Below are 21,669 nucleotides of genomic sequence, written 5' to 3' on the forward strand. Positions count from 1 at the left end.
ATCATGTTAAAGAGGTTAAGGAACATTTTCACCAACTCATGAATTCTAATGAATCAATCATGATAATGAGCTATTCTATGATTTTCTTATGATGAGGATTGATATCTATTATTGTCTTTCCTACATAATGTTAATGACTATCTTTTCATGAAGTTCCGTTTGGATAGTGACTAAGAACCGAGAGGATTTTGAAGGTGGGGTTCGGTCTGGTAGACATTGTAGCTGCCCATGGGAATTCTAGTATCAACCTTTAGTCCCTAACTACTTTGTACGCATAGGTTTATGATGTCAATATGGCATAGCTACACTACTAGAAAACTGGCCTATGGAAACAACATGAAAATCATTGTTGCAGGCCTCAAAACTATTTCACTTAAACTATGGCAATGAGGGTTATGCTCGTCGCACCAGCTCGCGTTACCATACCCATATGACAATAGTTATTGTAAAAGTTCAAATAACCGTTGATTAAGGTATTCCTATTGTAACAATTATTCATCCTTCAATAACAATAATTTTATTTGACAATTGGATTAGTTAAAAACATTGCATTTGATGTTTCGCAACAATTTTCTTGTCTTTGTAGCAAATATTTGTTAGCTCAGTCGCAATGGTTATTGTATTTTTGCAACAATTATTTGTTCTATGTTGCAATCGATTTATTTTGTTCAATTGCAATGGTTATTATAATTTTTCGATGAAACTAATTAATTCTAATTCAAAATATCTCAGTCAAACCAACATCCACCACAAACATAAAATATACAAAATATATTAGTCAAAATGTCACCCACCATATAGGCGCAAAATATACAAAATGTGCAAGTCATAATGTCATCCACCATAGGCACAAAAATTCAATCACAATACGATCCATGGGAAAAATATACATCCATTGGCATATGTTTCAACTGGATAGCAAAATAAGACTTCATAATATCAAGAAAAAGCTAGTCATACAAGAATTTCTACCACTTTCAAGAATATTTCAAATGTCGTTCCATCAATGATTTCATTAGCACCTTGGTTGTTTTATCCACCTTCAAAAGTAGATGAATAAAAATTATGAACCAATTTTCATTATTTATCTGATAGAATTTCACTTTTAGTTAAATTAAAGATATACAGTGACATGAGGTGAAAGAAGAAAGGCAATAAATTTCCATCAGCATATAAAAGTATCACTACCAAGTCTAGGCTAACAGATGCATTATGAAGTCTTATACAAGGTAGTGAGGTGAAATGAGCAAACTCTTCAATCAAAGTAAGTTTAAAAACTAATCAATCTAGAGTCATTAACTACCTCGCAGACTAAAGTTAGTCCCTTTAAGAAGGATCAATATTATACTAGTATCAATCCATTAAATCATAAAATCCATTCCATTTTCAAGATTAAATATGACATGAAAAATGATAATATTAAATGTGAAGCAACTTCGAAGTGCTCGCATTAACCAAACAGATTCTAAATAAAATCATGCATACAGAGAACCAAATCCAATACCATAACATTTGAATACCAAAATCAAAATCAAAACCCAAACCACAACATTTGAATACCAGTATTAAAAGAAATTCGAGCTTAATATATTCTTGTGTTTCACTTTCTTAGTATAGCTTAGAAGCTCAACCATAGCCGGTTGGTAAGAACAAGCGAATTTCCAAAGCCAAGAAGGGAGAACAGAAGAAGGTAGTTGATCCACATACTAAAAAAATTTGTATTATATCAACGCTCCATCCAGATTTCCACAATATAAGAAAGACCCTTGTTATCCATACATAGGGAACAAATATTGCTTCAGAAGGCCTGTAGAATTATGTGTTCAAAGTATGGACTTTACATCAGATGAGTTAAGTCACTAGTAAAGAAATGAAAATCATTGATTGGGACAATTCATTGCAAGATGCATGAGATCATGGTTATTTAGTGACAGTCCTGTGATTAGAAAGTCTTGGTCCTGAAGTTCATTCCTTAATCAATTGATAGATATATTGAGAAGCCAACTTCAAGCATCTACCCATTGCAGACTATGTTCATTCACAAGTTCAAGATCTTGTAGGCTACTAAATTTGACCTTGGCAGGTTGATGAAGGTTCATGGAGACTTCTCAGAATAAGTTGGTGTGAAGGTTGAGAGATTGGCAGAGGACATAGCAATTGGATAACTGAAGTAGTTGGAGCTTGAGTATGTTGTGCTTTTCATAATATATTTTATGAATTTACTTGTGGCTTAACTTGTTATTTTTTTCATTTAATGAGTTAGTAGGTTACCTTCATGTACTAATTTTGTTTCTTGAGAGTTTAGAAACAAATTTAGAAGGAGTTTTATTCTATATTATATGACGTTTCCAAGTAAAATGGAATGGCCTTTAATGTTCTTACAGTTTTTTTTAAAAGAAAAATAAAGAGAAAGGAATAGGGGAAATTTTCTAGGAAGTTTGTGAATTCTTCACTCTTGATTTATACTCATACTATTTCAAAAATATGAAAACTCATAAATTCAATTAAAAAAAATATTGTCTTTGTAGTGAGCAAAAATCATTTGTTCGTCATTACTGAGAAAGCAAATAGGCTATGCACCTTAGAAATTATTATTTTAGTGTATGTTGTAACTAATATAGAGAAGCAAATACAAATACACATGAATGGATTTTCTTAATGTGAAACTCATGAAAAACAGAACAAGCAAGTTTCAAAATATTTACAGACTAAGATTTCAATCATATGTTAAGACTTCTAAATTTTGTTAAAGAGGAGAAAAAACTGACCTTTCACCAAAATGATGTCAACCAGACATGTTTTTAGAGCTTTAAACTAACTTGTTGAATAACCTCAATGTCTCCTGAGAACTTTCCATTTGCAGCCCGTACCTACAAAAAATTAAATAAAGATACATACACATAAGTGAAAAAACTAGAGTAAAACATTTGAGGCGTATATTTTGAATAAGTTGATGCAGTAAGGATCATGATATTAGTTGTTATAAAGAAGTCTATTAACTACTGACTTGACTTGTGTGTACTAAATGTACAAAAATAAAGGGAACTAAACCAAATAATTTAGAATACACCCCTTGCTAGGAAAGAAATATTATAAAAAAATATAAACTAATGACTTTTTATAGAAATATTACATCAAGGATCTCAAATACCTTTCAAATAAAGGTAAATCATTTTGATGAGTTCATGTCTTCTATTGATTCTGTCCAATTGGTTGGACCGTAGGTGCAATAATTTACTTCACGGGTGAGGTCTCTAGTTCAAATTAGTAATTGAGATTGACTATTCCTTTTAATTAGTATATTTTAGTTTGTATTGGATCATTATCATGGGTCTCAAAGTAACATAGAGAGAGCAAGAGGATTAATTTTGCATCGTACTTTTCTTAATGGGGCTCAGAGGAGCACAATAACTGACTCGTTCTCAGAGATTTTGATCTTTAACTTGAAAGCAAAAGGATACCTACTTTTAGACGACAACAATTATACAGTTAGCAATATATTATTTCAACAAAAAAAGAAACAAAGAAGATTAATTTTGCATCGTACTTGTAGAATTTCAAGTACTCTCTAACAATTAGAATACCATAAAAAATTGGACTTCAGAAGATCAAATACCACCAATGAGTATCTCAAGAAAAGGACATACTTGAAAATCAAATACAACAAGTAAAAATTCAAGCAATTGAAATTCTCATATTGTGAGATTTCAAAACTAACTACATAGATCTTTCAAACTTCAAGACAACATCAACAATTTTGAAATAACTATATGAATTTCAAGGAAAATCTAATTTCTAGGAATTATATTTTTAAACCACCCATAAATTTAAAATTATTCCCAAATAACTCTAGGAGAATTTTCACGGCTACTCTAATCAAAATAAAGATGAAACCCAAAAGAGTTTAGAATTGTACCAAATGCATATAATGTGATTACACTCGTTTCACACATATTTACCACCATCTGCGTAGTTCACTATCACCATAATTACAACAATTCAAATATTTTCTACATTGTATAAAAATTCACACTTATAAAGTTCAGTTGTACATATATCTAAATTAGTTTAAGAAAATCCAGTTATTAACTCATCGATTGAAACCTAATAGTCCCAACAATACTATCTCTAGATCTAAACATATCTATTGGTTCATAAATCAATCGTCTTCTAAGGGATAACTCACCACTGTATTATCTTCATAACCTTATGAGTATGCTGAATCAGAACGATTGTGACTTAGAGTCATGAATTTGGAACTGTAGCTATGTTTGGAGCCATAAAATGATATTGTTGAGGAGTATGATTGTGGCAGTAATCGATCACTTATGATGGATGATGAAGATGAGGTATTGAGTTAAAGGTTTACCATAGTGAAGTGGTAAACTACTTCACCCTCTAAATGATGGTGATGCCATTACTAATCAACCTCGAGCTAAAGAAATCTTATCTATCAATATACACATGCTTATAGTTGTGTTTGGTATATATACATTTCTTAATTCTATCGATAAAGAAGTAAGAATAATGTAATGGATATTGAATTTTCTTTGAAGTAAAAAGCATTTAAAATATGATCAAATATTTCTGGTGTGTATCTAAGGCAAATAAAATACCTAAATATCAAATACAATATGTAATGATTTAAGCAGTTGAAATTATATTACATATTGCGATATTTCAAAACTAACTAAATAGAGTACAACTTTCAGACAACATCCACAATATAAGAAAGTCCCTCTAGGTTTGAGCTTGGCTCGAAAGAACGAATAACATATAATTAATTTTTATGTAATTTACACACATATAAAAAAGGGAAAAAGCATAAGTACCTACTTCAACTATGCCGGAAATTTCAACTACACACCTTAACTTTACTAAGGTCCAATTACCCCTCTGAACTCATTTATTTTATTATTTCATGCACCTTATTGCACACGTGGCACACCCCATAAATCCACGCAGTTGAGGCGTGTGCACTAGTTCAGTGTGCCACGTATGCAAATAAGGTACACAAAATTACAAAATAAATAAGTTCAAGGGGGTAATAGGACCTTAGTGAAGTTAATGTGTGTAGTTGGGCTTTGGGGCATAGTTGGAGGGGGTACTTGTGCATTATCCCTATAAAAAATCAGTACAATTTAAGAAGCACACACCATATTAGAATGTATATTTTGTTACTTTCTCCTAGTAAATCGGATGAGCAGCCACCGCAACACATATAGAGGAAATCAGTATCAATTGAGTGACAATTGGATATCCAGATCAATATAAGAGGAATCTAAAGAGAAAAATCCCTCTTAAATAATTGATTTTCATAAATTCCATTTCATCCAATAAATAAAATAGACCATATTAGTCTTTTCATCACCAAAAAAATTCAAATTGCAAACTAGGGATAAAAATAACCAGTCTCTATATGTATATTTTTTGGATAAAATTATTTAATTGTCCCTAAATTTGGTCCCTAATAGGAATTTTTCTTGTAGAAAAACTTAAAGAGCAAAGAAGAGATTGAATAAAAATACCTTAAAAGATAGAACCTGTAGAATATATCTTGGTCTAGCTCCATTCACAAATAAAAACACCAATAAATCTGAGAAATGTAGCTAAAATCACGAAAACACCAACTTAAATCATCAAAATACCAACTAAAATCTCACAAACCCTCAAAGAGATGAGAGGTGTTTGAAGATTTTATCTCTAATAGTCAAATACAAGCTTAAATTAGTGCAAATCTGAGAACATTAGTTCAAATTTGCAGCAATGCCTAAGATCTAAGAAGAGAAAAGTTTAGAGAGAGGTTAGAGAGAAGAGAGTGTATTGTATGATGTTTTATGAGTGTAGCTGCTAAAATGATATTACAGATGAGTATATTATTTCTATATTTTATTTCTAAAATGATTATAGAGAAATAAAGAAAAATAATGGTTTTGGTAGGTGATAAAAAATATTGGGAAAGTATGGTGGAGGGAAAATATGGATGATTAATGAACCGTTGAAATAAATGTTAATTTTCAGATACCCATTACCATAGATGACTTTTTCGCAATGGTTCGAACAATCTTTCCTATAGATAAGACTATTGCAATAGTCATATTATAGTGTCAACGGGCATATAACTAAGTGGTGTGAATAGCTACCAAACCTTTTGACAAGGTCATAACGGTTGCACTAGACTAGGTGTAGCAACAAATTTGAAATAGTTACTAGCAAGTTTTTTCCTATAAGCCTAATTTCTGGTAGTGCTAGTAGATCCATATATAGCACAAAGTTAGACAAAGTACCATCACGAAGTATACCTTGATAATGTAGCCTTCCCATTCTTGATGTGGGGTACATCAGATTCCATGTTATAGCTAACATGGTTTTACATGTCAGTTAAAGGTCCTATCCCACATCAAGGTATATGAAAAGGTATAAATATCTTGTGATGATGCTTTGATGAATTGACCATATGATGATATGCTTTAAGGTTTTCATGGTTTTTACTCATATTTTTTAAGATATCAGTCATGCATCTCATGATTCATATCATTATGTCCTATATTTATTGTTAATGCATACTTCTCATATACTTAGTGCATTTCATGTACTAACACATGATTTTGCCAATATTGTATCATAATGTAGGGACGAACGATCATTGTGCATATCCTAATCCTAAGTAGATTGAGCTTGTTTACTTCCATTGTTGGTGAGTCCTCACCATCCTAGGATTCGACACTTTATTTTCTTTTGTGTCATATGAATTTCCGTTTCTCTATATATTATCATGGGTGATCTAAGATCTTGTATTACACCCTATCTAGTTAGTAGAGGACAGTTGGATATTATAGATTCTATATGGTCCTTCATTCGAGATTGAGAATTATTCTCCTTTATTGAGACTTTCATTTTTAGACTTTATTTATGTGTCTTTGTCTTGCTTTATTGCTTTACTTACCTTATGTATGCTCATGAATGATATGCTAAAAGACTTGGTTGGGTCCCTTGGGATTCTAATCACCGTGTCGTACCTAGGATCTTGCTTGGGTGGTGACAAACTTGGTATCAGAGCACAAGGTTCAAGTGTCCTAGGTAGTCTAATATGCCGTGTCAAGTAAAATCTTGTTCATCGGTGTAAACCACACCACATCTATGAATAAGAGGCTCTGAGGTGTCCTAGGAAAAACATCACTTCTTTCATGATGTCATCGTTCAGTGGAGTTGAACTCTAAGGATTCTTCCTCTAATGCTTTCTTTTTTCAATTTAAGAAATATGCCTCCAAGAAGGAACCCTGTTTGAATGAATGTTAAAAAGGAGCAACAAGCTCCAAATGACCCCTTGAATGAACAAGTGTCACAGTGGAGTTCCGAACCACTTTCCATGTTCTTACTCAAGCCATGGTGTCTCAAGTAAACCAAGAGGTGGTAGCTCCCGTGAACCCAAATGTGGGTATAACGTCTAGCCGAGTTTGTGATTTTACCTATTGAACCCTTTCGCGTTTTATGGTTCTAAGGTGGATGAGGATCCACAATAGTTCATGGAGGCTATTGGTAAGATTATTGACATCATGGGTGTTAGCCCGGTGGAAAAAGTAGAATTGGTGGCATATCAACTCAAAGGGGTTGGTCAAGTGTGGTATGATCAATGGAAAGGTGAGAGGTGTGGAGATGATGGTCCCGTTGAGTGGGTGGAATTCAAGGATACTTTTCTTGATCAGTTCTTTCCTTTGGAGTTGAGAGAGGCTAAGGTTCAAGAGTTCATCAATTTGAACCAAGGTAAAATGAGTGTGAGGGAGTATTCCCTTATGTTTACAAAGTTGTCAAAATATGCTCCTTTTATGATTGCGGATCCAAGAGATCGGATGAGCAAATTCATTTTGGGTGTATCCAATTTGGTGGTAAAGAAATGTAGAACTACCATGCTTATCAAAGCGATGGATATTTCAATACCTATGACACACGCCGAGCAAATTAAGGAGGAAAATTTAAAAGAGAGATCTAGAAGGAAGTCCAAGTAGGACCAAAACGATAGTGATAATTTCTGTCATGGTAAGTCCGGGCATGGTAGTCGTCCTCAGTTTCTTCTAAAGTATTCTGGGCAAAACTCATCAAACAATCTGGCTCCAAAATTTGACAAAGATAAGGTTTCTAATCCTAAGACACAAGGAGGAGCTTTACGTGGTCAAGTCATCCCTTCATGCAAGAAGTGTGGGAGAAACCACAAGGGAGAATGCATAGCAAGATCAAATGAATGCTATAGATGTATAAATATGGGTCATCAAGTAAAGGAGTGTAGGAGTGGTGCTAGTCCCCATATTCAGACTTAGGATACCGATCGTCCAGATTAGCGTGCTACTACTTTGGGTGGCGATTAGCGCCAAAACAAATTTTATGCCTTTTAAACTCATCAAGAGTTAAAGGATTCGCCCAATATGGTGATTTGTGTGTTGAAAGTATTTGACTTTGATGTTTATGCATTGTTAGAGCTGGGTGATACTCTATCATTTGTTAGTCCTTATCTTTCTGTGAAATTCATTATTAGTCTTGAGATCTTGTTAGAGCCTTTTTTGATTTATAGTCTTGTTGGTGCTTCAGTTGTGGCTAATATAGTCTATCGAAATTGCCAAGTTTCAATTTTTCATAAAGTCACCTCAGTTGATCTTGTAGAACTTGATATGACCGATTTTGATATTATTCTCGGTATGGATTGGCTTCATGCATGTTATGCTTCTATATGTTGCAAGACCCGTATGGTCAAGTTTTAGTTTCCTAATGAGCTAGTCCTAGAATTGAAAGGTACTAATTCCATGTTTAAAGGTTAATTCATATCATGCCTTAAAGCTAGGAAAATGATTTCTAAGGGTTGCATTTATCATCTAGTCCGGGTTAAAGATACGAATTCTGAAGCTCCAACTCTTGAGTCATTTTTGGTTGTCAATGAGTTTTTTGAAGTTTTCTCGATGATCTACTAGGTATCCCTCTCTAAAGAGAAATAAACTTTGGTATCGATCTTTTCCTCTATACTCAATCTATCTCTATTCCTCCTTATCAAATGGCCGTGATAGAATTGAAAGAGTTAAAAGATCAATTGAAGGATTTATTGAATAATTGTTTTATTAGATGGGGTGCTCCAGTCCTCTTTGTTAGGAAGAAAGATGGTTCTCTTTGTATGTGTATTGACTACAGACAATTGAACAAGGTCATAATTAAGAATAAGTATCTCATTCCAAGGATTTATGACTTGTTCGATAAACTTGGAGAAACCTACTTTTCAAAGATTGATCTTCGATCAGATTTTCATCAACTTCGAGTAAGGGAATGTGACATCCCAAAGACGACTTTTAGAACTTGGTATGGTCACTTCGAATTATTTGTTATGTCTTTTGGACTAACGAATGCTCCTGCAACTTTTATAAATTTGATGAATAGAGTGTTCAAGCGATATTTGGATATGTTCATAATTATGTTCATCGATGATACTTTGATATATTTTCAAAGTAAGGAATAGCATGTTGATCATTTGAGGATTGTCTTGAAAACTCTCAAGGACCGTTAGTTATTCATTAAGTTTAGCACATGTGAATTTAGTTGAGGTTAATTGCTTTCCTTGGCCATATTGTCTCTGCGAAGGCATCATGGTTTATCCTAAGAAGACCGAAATGGTGAAGAATTAGCCTATAACATTGTCTTCTTCGGATATTTGGAGTTTCTTGGGCTTATCTAGTTATTATAGACGGTTTATGGAAGGGGTTTCTTCAATTGCATCGCCTTTGACTACTTTGACTCAAAAGAAGGTAAAATTCCAATAGTCCGAGACATTTGAGAAGAGCTTTCAATAGTTGAAGGATAGGATGACTTACGAGTTAAAGGGTGGGCTTACTTCTACTACAGTGTTGACTTTGTCGAAAGATTCCAATGTTTGTTATTTATTGTGATGCTTCATGAGTCTGTCTTGGTTGTGTGCTAATGAAAAATGGTAAAGTGATAACCTATGCTACTAGGCAACTCAAAGTACATGAGAAGAACTACCTGACCCATGACTTGGAGTTAGCAGCAACAATTTTTTCTTTGAAGTTATGGAGACACTACCTTTATGGTGTCCATGTTGATGTATTTACCAATCATAAGAGCTTATAATATGTGTTCACTTAGAAGGACTTTGATATGAGTATGTTGTACTATCTGGGAAAATAAAATGTGGTTGCCAGCACTCTTAGTAAATTGTCCATGAACAATGTTACCCATATTGAGGATTTGAAGAAAGAGTTAGTTCGGGTTGTTCATAGATTAGCCCATTTGGGTGTTAGATTGGTTGATTCTAAGGATGACGGTTGTTAACAGGATCACTGGATGGCATTCAAAGATCTTGAGCTATGGAGGAAGAGCTATACTTGTCAAGTATGTCATACAAGCCATGCCAATACACCTTGTTTCAGCTAGTACCCCTTCCTATACCACCATCAAACAAATTCAGAGTATCATTGCTAATTTTTTCTAGGACTGGAAGAATGATAAGAGGATGTACCACTGGTCCTCCTGGAAGAACTTGAGCTTCCCTTATGATGAGGGGGGCATAGGGGTTAGACAAATCTCTGATGTGGCTAAATCCTTTCAATACAAGCAATGGTGGATTCTTAGAACCAAGAACACTTTGTGGGGAGAATTCATTAAAGCCAAGTATTGTCAGAGGGCTAATATCATCACCAAGAAATGGCATACTGGTCAATCCCTTACCTAGAAACATCTAATGCACAACAAGCACAACATAGAGCCACATATTCAATGGCAAATTCTCTCTGGTCCTTGTCTTTTTTGGTGGGATAACTGGTTGGGTGTTGGTACTTTAGCACACTACTCTTCTAGTAGCTGTAGGTTCAACAATACTCAGGTCTCATCCTTCATCAACAATGGCTAATGGAATGTTGATCTTATCATTCAAAAAACCCCTCCACAATTTGTTTCTACCATTCTTGCTACCTACATTAACTATCAACCCCTCCAACAAAACCAACCTTGATGGACTCTTAACAACACTGGGGAGTTTAGTTGCTCTACTACTTGGGACCTTATTAGAGACAAAAGGCCCATGACTAGACTCAACACTTGTACCTGGCATAAGCTCATCCCCTTCAAATTTTCCTTCCTGGTCTAGAGAGCCCTTAAAGGAAAATCGCCCACCAATGAGAAGATTACTAGGTTTGGCAAAGCTCCCTCTCAATGCTATTGTTGTTACACTCCTGGCCAAGACACCATTGATCACAACTTTGTTGCTGGATCCTTTGCTACTAACATTTGGAAGTTTTTGTTTGATTCTTTAGGCATTAATAAGGAGTACACACCCCTTAGAACCCTATTGATAAGATGGTGGGCATCAAAGCACAAGAATCAGGCCCACAAACTAATCTTACAAGCTACCCCCATCTTCATTTGTTGGAACCTTTGGAAAACAGATGTGCCTCTAAATATGGTGGAAAATTTTCCAATATTGCTAGAGTTAAGTTCTCTATCTACAAAGATACTCATAACTTTCTCAACACTGCTTTCCCCTATATTACTTGGCCAACCAACTGGAAGGAACTGGTCCTTTTGATTGATCAGTGTTCACATGCTATCAAAATCACTCCTGTGAGATGGATTAAACCACCTGGCCACATGGTCAAATTGAACATTGATGGTAATGCCCTTGACAACCCTGGAAACATAGGTGGAGGTGGAATTCTTAGAAATTCTCATTCACATCTTATCTTTGCCTTTGTTGTTCCTTTAGGTACAGGTTTAAACAACCAAGTTGAGATTGAAGCTGCTATCTTTGGCCTTTCTTGGTGCCTTCATCTTGGATACTCCCAGGTAGAGCTTGAAGTGGACTCTAAGCTTCTCATTAGGTAGCTGCAACAACAAGCAAAACCCCCTGGTCCATCAAAGATCTCCTGGACAAGTTGAATAACATCATCAACCAATTCCAACTCTTCAAATGCAACCATACCTTTAGAGAAGCCAATGTTGATGCTTTGTCAAAGCACAGTCACAAATGCACTTCTCCAGAACTTTACTTCACCAATCAGGACCTCCCCAAAGAAGCTAGAGCACACTTAGAACTTGACAAGTTGGGTATGACTAGCTTCAGAAGAAGAAGGCTCAAGAGAATCAAGAAACCACCCTGAATCTTTTCCTTCTTATTCTAACTACCTCTTCAACTTGGTATCACTATACATAGTTATAACTACTTTGAAGACTTCATAGTTAGGACCTTTGTAAGAGGGGAAGTCTCCCTTATTTATTGCTTTCCTAGAATAACCAACTTACCAGTAGAGGTAAGGAATAGATTAGTTTTTTCTTATGTTCTTCCCTTTCCTGGCTGTGCAGGTACATGCAAACCTGCAATACTTGAAGGCCCAGTCCTGTTTCTGACTTGGTACAGAAGTGGCATGGTGCAACACTTGACAACTTGGAGCACTCAACAACAACATCTTCATCATCCAACAACTTGCAATAACCAACACACCTGCAACAATACATTGCAAAACTGCAACATCACAATCATCACTTGGAACTTTTCCTTTTTTCCTAATATGTAGGAATTTTGCAGGGATGTAACTTTTGTTTGGAGGTTGCTACTATAGACACACTTCCATGGGACTCCACACAGGATGATGATGTTTGCCCCAACAAGATACACTAAGCAACAAATATACATGAACCAGCAACAATATCAAGAGATGCAATAAGCTTCAGCAACTAATCAGGACATCACCAAAGCAATCTGGGATCTCTTTTTCTTGTTGTTAGCTTATGCAATCTTTCTTGTTTTTGTTTGTTTGTTTAGGCAGGTACACTAAGGTATTGATCCAGCACATAGGATTAGTGCAAATATGCACAGCTGTAGCTCCCAACAAGAAGGACAACAGTATCCAACAACAACTCCTTTCAACAACAATCCAAGCAACCTCCAACACACAAGGAACGCCTACAAGTTCTTGTTTGTATTTTGTTTATCTGTTAGTGCAGGTACATTAAGGAGATACCATAATTGGTTATGGACTTCTAGCATGTTTCCACACAACAACAAGATCTTTAACAACCAAAAACCTGTAATAACCTCCAGAATTACAACATCAAGACTTGCAATAACTCAACCAACAGTTTCATAGAGCTACAAAAGATGAAGGTTGTTGGAGCTGAGGTGGATTGGAAAGGATACATCTGCATTTATAGAGCTGCAACACCAACTCCAACCAACAAACTACTAAGATGTAGCAAACTCCACTCCTACAACAACTCCATAAATGTTGCAGTTGGGCTCTCTTGGATGCAAGTTGCAACTTACAACAACAACTCCAGAAATGCTGAACTATATTAGGACAGAACTAAAGCTGCATTTTGGCCATCCTTTAGACATTAACATCTTCAGCTTTCACTCTTCAATAAGAGGAGCATTCACAGCTCCTAGACTGAGTATTTGCAAAGCTGCAGGGACTTAATTCCTCCACTTCATGGACAATCTTGGTATGACAAGATTAAGAAGAACAAATATGAAAAGAATTTTCTCGATCCATATGAAATAAAAGTTTTGTATACTTGCTCTTCTTCATACTAGCTATGTTGATATGTAGCTTATTTGAATAAGACTAGTGTAGGCTACTTTATTGTATTCTCATGGAAGGGGAGAGTCTCCCTCATTTACGATTTTTTTCTTAGTCACAGTGTACAGAGAGGAGTCCTCTCATTGGTTTATTTTGTTCTAGTTAATAGATAGCATCTTTTTGTATCCGAGATGAGTTAGCTGACCTTAGTAGGTTAGCCGACTTGCGAACCAACTTAGGTTTGGAGGAAGGTTTTATGTCCCCCTCTTTGCATCTTTTACTTTATGTATAATAAGGCTTGGGGTGCTTCTTAACCCTGGCTGTGCATAAGAGGTGAGAGCCTCGTGTAGGGTCTATTCCCGTGAAAAAAAAAGAATGGTGGTGTTATTTCCCTAAATTGTTATAAATCTTGTCTAGTGGCGGATGTTATTGCCAAATAATATAATGATCCTACCTTGGTTGAATTGAAGAAAGCAGTCACCGAAAAATCCATTGAGGCTTTCTCTCAAAAAGGAGATGGTGTGTTGAGACATCAATGCCGATTATGTATTCCCAAGGTTAATGGGTTGAGGGAAATAATAATGCCTACATTGTATTATAATGTACGGATGGACGATTATTGCGCATATCCTATTTGTGAATAGATTGAGATTGTTTACTTCCATTGTTGATGAGTCCTCACCATTCTAGGACAAGACACTTTATTTTTATTTGTGTCATATGATTTTCCATTTCTCTATATGTTATCATGGGTTAGCTAGGATCTTTTCTTATGTCCCCATCTACTTAGTAGAGGCATGCTAGATGTTATAGAGTCTATGTTGTCCTTCATTTGAGTTTGAGACTTATTTTCCTTTATTGAGACTTTCATGTTGAGACTTTATTTATGCATCTATGTATTGCATTATTGCTTTACTTATCTTATCTATACTCATGAATGATATGCTAAGAGGCTAGGTTGGGGTCCCTTGGGATTCTAATTGCCGTATCGCACCTATGGTCTAGCTTGGGTCTTTACAAAAAGGGAGGAATATTACTTTTGAATCACAAGAAAAGAGAAAAAATAGGAAATTCTATTCTTACCAAGCACTACTTCAATGGAGATTTTAAGACTTAAATGAGTTAGATTTGAAAGAGGAGAAGAGACTTTAAAAAACTCAACAATCGTCGCTCATGCGGACTTTTGTTGCAAGTGCAATTTTTCAAGAGTGGAGGAAACTACACAAGAGCGAAGGAGATCAATTTCCTTCGGATCCACCGTAGGGGCTATGATCCCGCAATGGAGAGAAAATACGGCAGGTGAAACACTGCTAGAGAGATTGAGCTCTACAACAGTAGAGACTATTGGCGTCACCAACTTTTATTGGTTCACTTGCCCTCTGTAGGAGAGGTTCTACAGAAATGAGCCATGCTCCATAGGAGAGGCTGCATCAGCAACTTCAATAATTTCAAGTCTTCAAACGGACTCTTATAATTCATTCAAAGTCCCGTGAACACAACTCGAACAAGCTACATAACCAAAAATGACATTTCAGACATAGTTGAGTAGAGAAAACAACCAAAGGAGGTTGTCTCAATAAGATTTTGACCTAAGTCAACACTACAATCAAAACAACCAAAACAAGCAATCAACAAAGCATCCCTAAATCACTCCAACAACTACGAGACATGAAACCAAAGATCCTACAAGACCAAAATCAACACTCGGGAGCTAAGACAGTGATAAAAATCTCATCTGATTGTGTTTACCAATAATGTTTAGCAAAGTCAACCCATTCAACATAAAAACTACAAAAGAGGAAAACTCATGCAAAACTCTCTCGACAACCTCATGAAGTAAGCTATCCATCCCGACCAACCACAAATAAAACACATGACCTAAGGGGAGAAGCAAAATAGTAAAAGCATACAAAAGCAAAAAAAATAACCATGAGGGTCATTACAATTGAATACATCAAACCAAAATCTTAAACAAAGAAAAAAATGAGAATGAGATGTTGATGATAGAGTAAGACAAATTATAGTCCTCAAGATTGGCATAGATGAAATACAAGCTTATGGCTTCAATTTAATTCACAAGAATCATCAAAACGAGTTAAGCAAGAGGTTAGGATTACATCATAGTTCATGAATTTTTTGAATGTGATAGTCTAAAGCCACAAACAAATAATAGTCAAGAGAGAAACCATAAAGAGTAAATAGTCTAAGCCCCTCCCCCCCCCCCCCCCCCCGCGCGAAAAAAAAAACCTATACCCAAAATCTCAACTACACACTCCAACTTCACGGAGGTCCTATCACCCCCTTAGACTAATTTAAAATAGAGTTATTTGCTCCCTAAATGCTAAGGTGGAAAAAAAGGTGTAGTTCACTCTCTTTGAGAGAGTGAGAGATGAAAAGATAATTAAAATTTTAACTTTAAAAACATTTATTTTATTTTATATTAATTTTCTAATATTATTTTTAAAACAAGAAATTATTTCACATTTTTTTGCCATCTTTACCTTTTTCCTTTTATGTTTAACAGATCGAGAGACACCGGTGGTGGTTTTCCTCCACCACCAGGTCTCCGTCCTCATCAACTTTTCACCAAGCCAATTCTCACCCGCAAATTACATACTTCTCACCATAGCTCACCTTTCACAACTTTGAAAATTTGTTGGCAGCTCAAAATCAAAATTGAAAATTAGATGAATCGAATTTTAGAGTCATTAATGGAAGAATTCATTAAATAATAAATACAACAAATAGAGAAGAATTCATTAAAAACATTTGGTAACAAACCCATTAATGTAAAAGACCCATTTATTGTAATGTTTGCAAGAATTAATCGAGTTTCTCATATCAACGTTGTTAAATCTAAACCAATAACAGTTTCTTCGCTTGTCCGGTACCTTTATATCGCCAAGCCGGTGTCATTTACTAGTGATTCTTTGAAGAATAGATCTCTTAGAAATATTATAGTAGCAGAAGAATGAAGTAACTTTTGGTAACGGAGTTTTTCGTTTACCTCTAGCTTTAACGGATAACATCAAGATTTCCTAGTGTTTAAAACTCCCGTAAAAATCGAAGATGTGGTAGTCATGGCATCCTCGTCGTCAATCTGGAAAAGCCATCAAAGAAAAGAAAAGGAGGAATGGGAAATAAAGAGAAAAAGATAAACGGAAAATATGAAAGAAAAAAGTAGAATATAAAAATAAGTTAATATTTTATATATAAAGAAGGGTAATATTACGTGGCAGGCGTGTGAAGACCACTGCCTAATACAAATTTGTGTGTGAGTTTGTAGGGGGTATATATTTTACTTTTAAAAGGTTCGAGAGGGGGGTGATAGGACTCCCGTGAAGAATAATTGTGTAGTTGAAAATTCGATAATAGCTTGGGGAGATATTTGGCTATTTTCTCCTCAAACCAGAAATTAAATGCATGTCTCCATGAATTTTAGATCTAGGGATATGTCAAAAGGGAAATCAAGGAGTGAAGTATAAGGGTAATTATATAAACATTAATTGAAATGCCAGAAAATTGTATCAGAGAAGGGTCCATAAGTATCTGTCATAAAACCTTGAATCTGGGGGCATATGAAGGCGACTGATGGGTTTCCTTTGGGATCTCTGAAGGAACGAGGGGGATAAGGGGCGTAGGGTTATTCAACATTTTTTTATTTTTGCGGGTCGCTGGTCAATATAGGAGGACATAGAGAATGTGATGAGGCATTGTCGGTTAGGATCATCGAAGGGAAGAAAGGATAAGGAAGGTAAAGGAAGATGAGAGTGAATGGTTTATGGTGTTAATAGGAGAGGAGAGTATGATAAGTAGGTGTCTTATTGATTTTTTTTATTAAAGATAAACAGGAGCAGAGCGGTATCTAGAGAGGAGAGGAAGGAAAAGAGAGACGAAAAGGGAGGAGAGGGAGAATGCAACTGCTATGAGGTGAGGGAAATGGAATTAGGATTTCGGGTCTTTGTAAATTAAAGAGTAAAGAAAAAGAAGATTTGATTTGAACTGTTGGATCAATGATAGACGACTAGGATTAGGAGATAAGGTCCAGATCAGATTTGAGTTTAAGAAACATGTTATAGGCAGTTTATTCGGATTGAGTTAATTGGGTATTAAATTGGGATTTAGAAATTGGACCAATTTGTATCAATTTGGCTAGAATTGACATCAACTGGATAAAAATTAGCTAGGATTTAAAAATTTGAGGGGAAAGATTAAATGCGTTGCTATTTAAATAAATAATATTAATACTAATAATACATAATTGGTAAATAAATAAGTAGTAATATTGCATAAACTTTATTATTCAGATTAACTATAAATAGAAATAATAAATCTACATACGAGTAGAATAAGATACTTATTTAATTAGGCGCACGTACATACACATATGTGTATGTGTGTGTACATATATATATATTATGGATATAAAATCGACATGTAAATATCGACTGGCACCAGCAACGATATTTAGGGATCGAGTGGATTTTTTTCTATTGATTAATGTATTACCTTTGTAACCCTTAGTATCCTTCACACAATTGTATAGAACCTGATTCCAAGGAATAAAACAACAACAAACTTATTTTCTTATGCTTCAAACTTTCCATAACTCATTAATTCATTACTTTATTATTTTACTTTCACTTTTCTATATACCATTCTTAGATAAGAAGCTAAGCATACTCAAACAACAACGTATCCAATGCATATGTTCATCCTTGAAGCTCTAATGCTTCATACCACTTTATTTTATTTACTTTATTATTTTTATTTCAGTTTTACTTATGTTCATCGATATATTCAACTGCTAATGAATCAAATCTTATAAGTTAAGGTAAAACACATGTTCTTTACCTCATATAAATTCAACTGCACTATTTTTGTGGTAAACACTTTTGTAAATTGTTATTGGTGAACGAATCAAACCATATATATTTATATGTAGTCTTTGGTATCGTCGCAGAGCTTATAATGATAAAACTTTTACACATATTTATACATCAAGGTTTTACTTCTTTCTTGAAATACAAACTAGTTAAATAAGTAAATGTTAATTGTTGTATCATAAATGTTGGTGTTTATGCATTTTATGGTCATCATTTGTTGGTGTGACTCATATAACCACCCTTGTCATGATCTACTACTAGTTGCTCCACTAATTCTCAAATGACGATCCAAATTTTTGACATTTATTTCTGGAAGAAATCTTACATTTTCCTTTTGTTAAGAGAGAAATATAGTAAAGAAAAATATGAGAAGTATTATATTGTTTTTATTGTTATGCCCTTAGCTTACACCCTGGACATGGCCATATCACAACCTACACCATCCTGAGTGGTACCCACACTAATACTCTAGTGGGAGAACCAATTAATAACCCAACTAAGTCCATCAAACAATTTATAAGGAACAAATCATCGAATAAAACACTAAGAAAATATTTTTAAACAATAAATGATCAAGTTCCCATAAACTCAATCAAGAATTTAAAAATTATTTGTAGAATTTAACTCCCTAGGACTTGAAAGTCATGGTACAAAACTCTAAAGCATCTACAATAATGGCATGCAACCCAAAACAATAAACATAAAATTAAAGTCTCAGAATGTCTGAGTCCAAAAAGATGAAAAAAATAGAGAAGAATCCATGGTAGCCCCAAAAAAGTAGCTCACACTTGGATTTAAAAGTCACACAGATCAAAGCTGAGATCTCAAAACAACCTCTTAAATATGACTTGTACTCAACAAAGAAAGAACAAGTATAATATCAGTACACAAACATAGTGTACTAGTAGGATCACATAACCAGATCCAATATAAGAATGTAAATAGGTAATCACAATACAGTAACACAAGTCAACATATAGAACAAGTCAACTATATAAATAGACCTAGTCTCCATATCTTAACTTAATAAATGCATGAAACATGTAGGATCTCGGATGTTGGGAAGCCAAAGCAAGGAAAAAATATTATAGAAAACTGATGGTGCAGGTTCCAATGAGTCAACCTAAGGACCGTAGAAAGTTCTAGGGGATGTATGAAGAGGTTCAAAGACTCAAAGATTTAGGACTTGTAAGAGTTTCTAGGACGAAGGGTCCCTATGACCTAGGACCATTGATGGGATGTCGGTCATACTTGTAGAAAGATTCCTGAAGTTGGGTAATTTCAATATTTTAGAATTCTTCCTACGAACCAGCAAGACAGTTTGTAGGAAGGTTGACGGGCTGTAGACTCTACCCATAGGATGGGTTCCTGATTTTTAGATTTTGACTAAGTATTGAGGTGTTCTACGAACCCGCTCCTACGATCAGTCAAAATACCTACAACCCATTGGTCCTTGCCCATAGGTCCCTCCGGCCAAAATTAATAAAGGGCGTTTTGATTATTTTCCATTACTTTATCAATGTACTTGAATGTTTTAGGGTATTATAAAAAGCCTATAACTACTTATATCCTTCAAATTCCTACCATTCACTCTTGTTTTCTCAAAATCACTCTAAGGCATCACAAATTTCTCTTGCAAAAGTCTCTTGTTATCCATCAAGCTAGGGTTCTAAGGTTAAAGCTTTTTCTTCAATATTTTAGTTTGATATTCATCAAGGTACGTGGGAATTCATCCATGGATCCATTTATTCATAGATTCCCAAGGTTTTCATTAAATATCTTCTATGATTTCTTCTTCTAAGCCCTAGTTGTTATGGGATTGCATTGGGTCTTCTTAATTATGGTGTATTTAATTGTTATCAGTCTAATTATGAATTATTCACATTACATTGCATGATTTCAAGTTGAATTTTAATGACCCATACTATATGCTATTTTAAAGTATGTTTTCAAGTAATTGTGATCATGAATTTTAAGGGATTTCAATGAATGTTGTATGAATGATTATCAGGCTTATGAATGACTCATGAAAGATTATGAAGGATGTATCAAGAAAGTGTCTATAGTGAGAAAGGTAATTCTCACATACTCATGTTAAAGAGGTGAAAGAACATTTTGACCATCTCATGGATTGTTATGAATCAATCATGTTAATGAGCTACTCTTATGATTATTTTATGATGAGGATTAATATCTTTTATTATCTTTCCTAATGATATTAATGATTAATATTTATGAATTCCATTTGGATAATGACTAAGCACAACTAGGACTTTAAGGTAGGGTTCGGTCTGATAGCCAAAGTATCTACCCAAGAAAATCCTAGTAGCAACCTTTAGTCCATATCTACGTTGCTCGCGTAGGTTTATGATGTCAATATGGGCTATATTGTGGATCCATATATATCTCATGATGTTATGATGTTCTCACAGAGTCTACCTTTGCAAAGTAGCCTCTCCCTTCTCAATGTGGGAGTTACATCGAATTTCATGTTATAGCTCGCATGATCTTATATGTCGATTAAAGGTCCTATCCCATACCAAGGCATATGAAAAAGGTATAAAGAGTTCTCAAGATTATGTTTTGATGCATTGACTACATGATTATGATGTTTAAAGGTTTTTAAGGTTTTACTCATGTTTTAAGATATTGGTCATACATCCCATATTCATATTGATTATGTCCTATTTTTATGTTCATGCATATTTCTCACATACTTAGTGCATTTCATGAAGTAACACATAATTTTACCTATATTGTATCATAATATAGGTATTAATGATCACTGCGTACCTCCTATTCGTGACTAGATTGAGCTTGATCACTTCTATTGGGGTGAGTACTCATGTTTCGAGGACAAGACATTATATTTCATTATTTCTCATCATGTGTCATCTTTTATATTAGGTGAGTGTCACGACCCGACCTAGGTCCTAATCATAACACGGTGATGGATACCCTGAAGGGCTCCAACCAACCTCTTGTACATATCATAAGCATACATAAGGTGAAATGTAAAAGAAGAAACATCATAAGAGAATCTAAAACCATGAATAAAAATCTAAAAATGTCTTAAGACAAGATAGACTCAAACATATGTCCAACGAGATGCCTCTAAACATTAGTATGGGCGGGGGCTAAAACATGTCCTTAGCTCACCCTCAATACACAACATAAGCAAAAGTGTTTTGATAAGAAAATAGTAAGTAACTTGA

At 34.7% G+C, this 21,669-nt stretch overlaps 1 long non-coding RNA gene across 1 annotated transcript; it reads right to left on the minus strand.

The window, feature by feature from the left end:
• Window positions 1–761: 761 nt before the first annotated feature.
• Window positions 762–5,836, minus strand: LOC129873731 (uncharacterized). Its single transcript, XR_008762768.1, has 3 exons — window positions 5,529–5,836; window positions 2,769–2,870; window positions 762–1,040 (listed from the first exon to the last, which is right to left on the minus strand). It is a non-coding gene; the product is annotated as an uncharacterized LOC129873731 (long non-coding RNA).
• Window positions 5,837–21,669: the final 15,833 nt, after the last annotated feature.

Source organism: Solanum dulcamara, chromosome 11, assembly GCF_947179165.1.
Source record: "Solanum dulcamara chromosome 11, daSolDulc1.2, whole genome shotgun sequence".
Classification (NCBI taxonomy): Eukaryota; Viridiplantae; Streptophyta; class Magnoliopsida; order Solanales; family Solanaceae; genus Solanum; species Solanum dulcamara.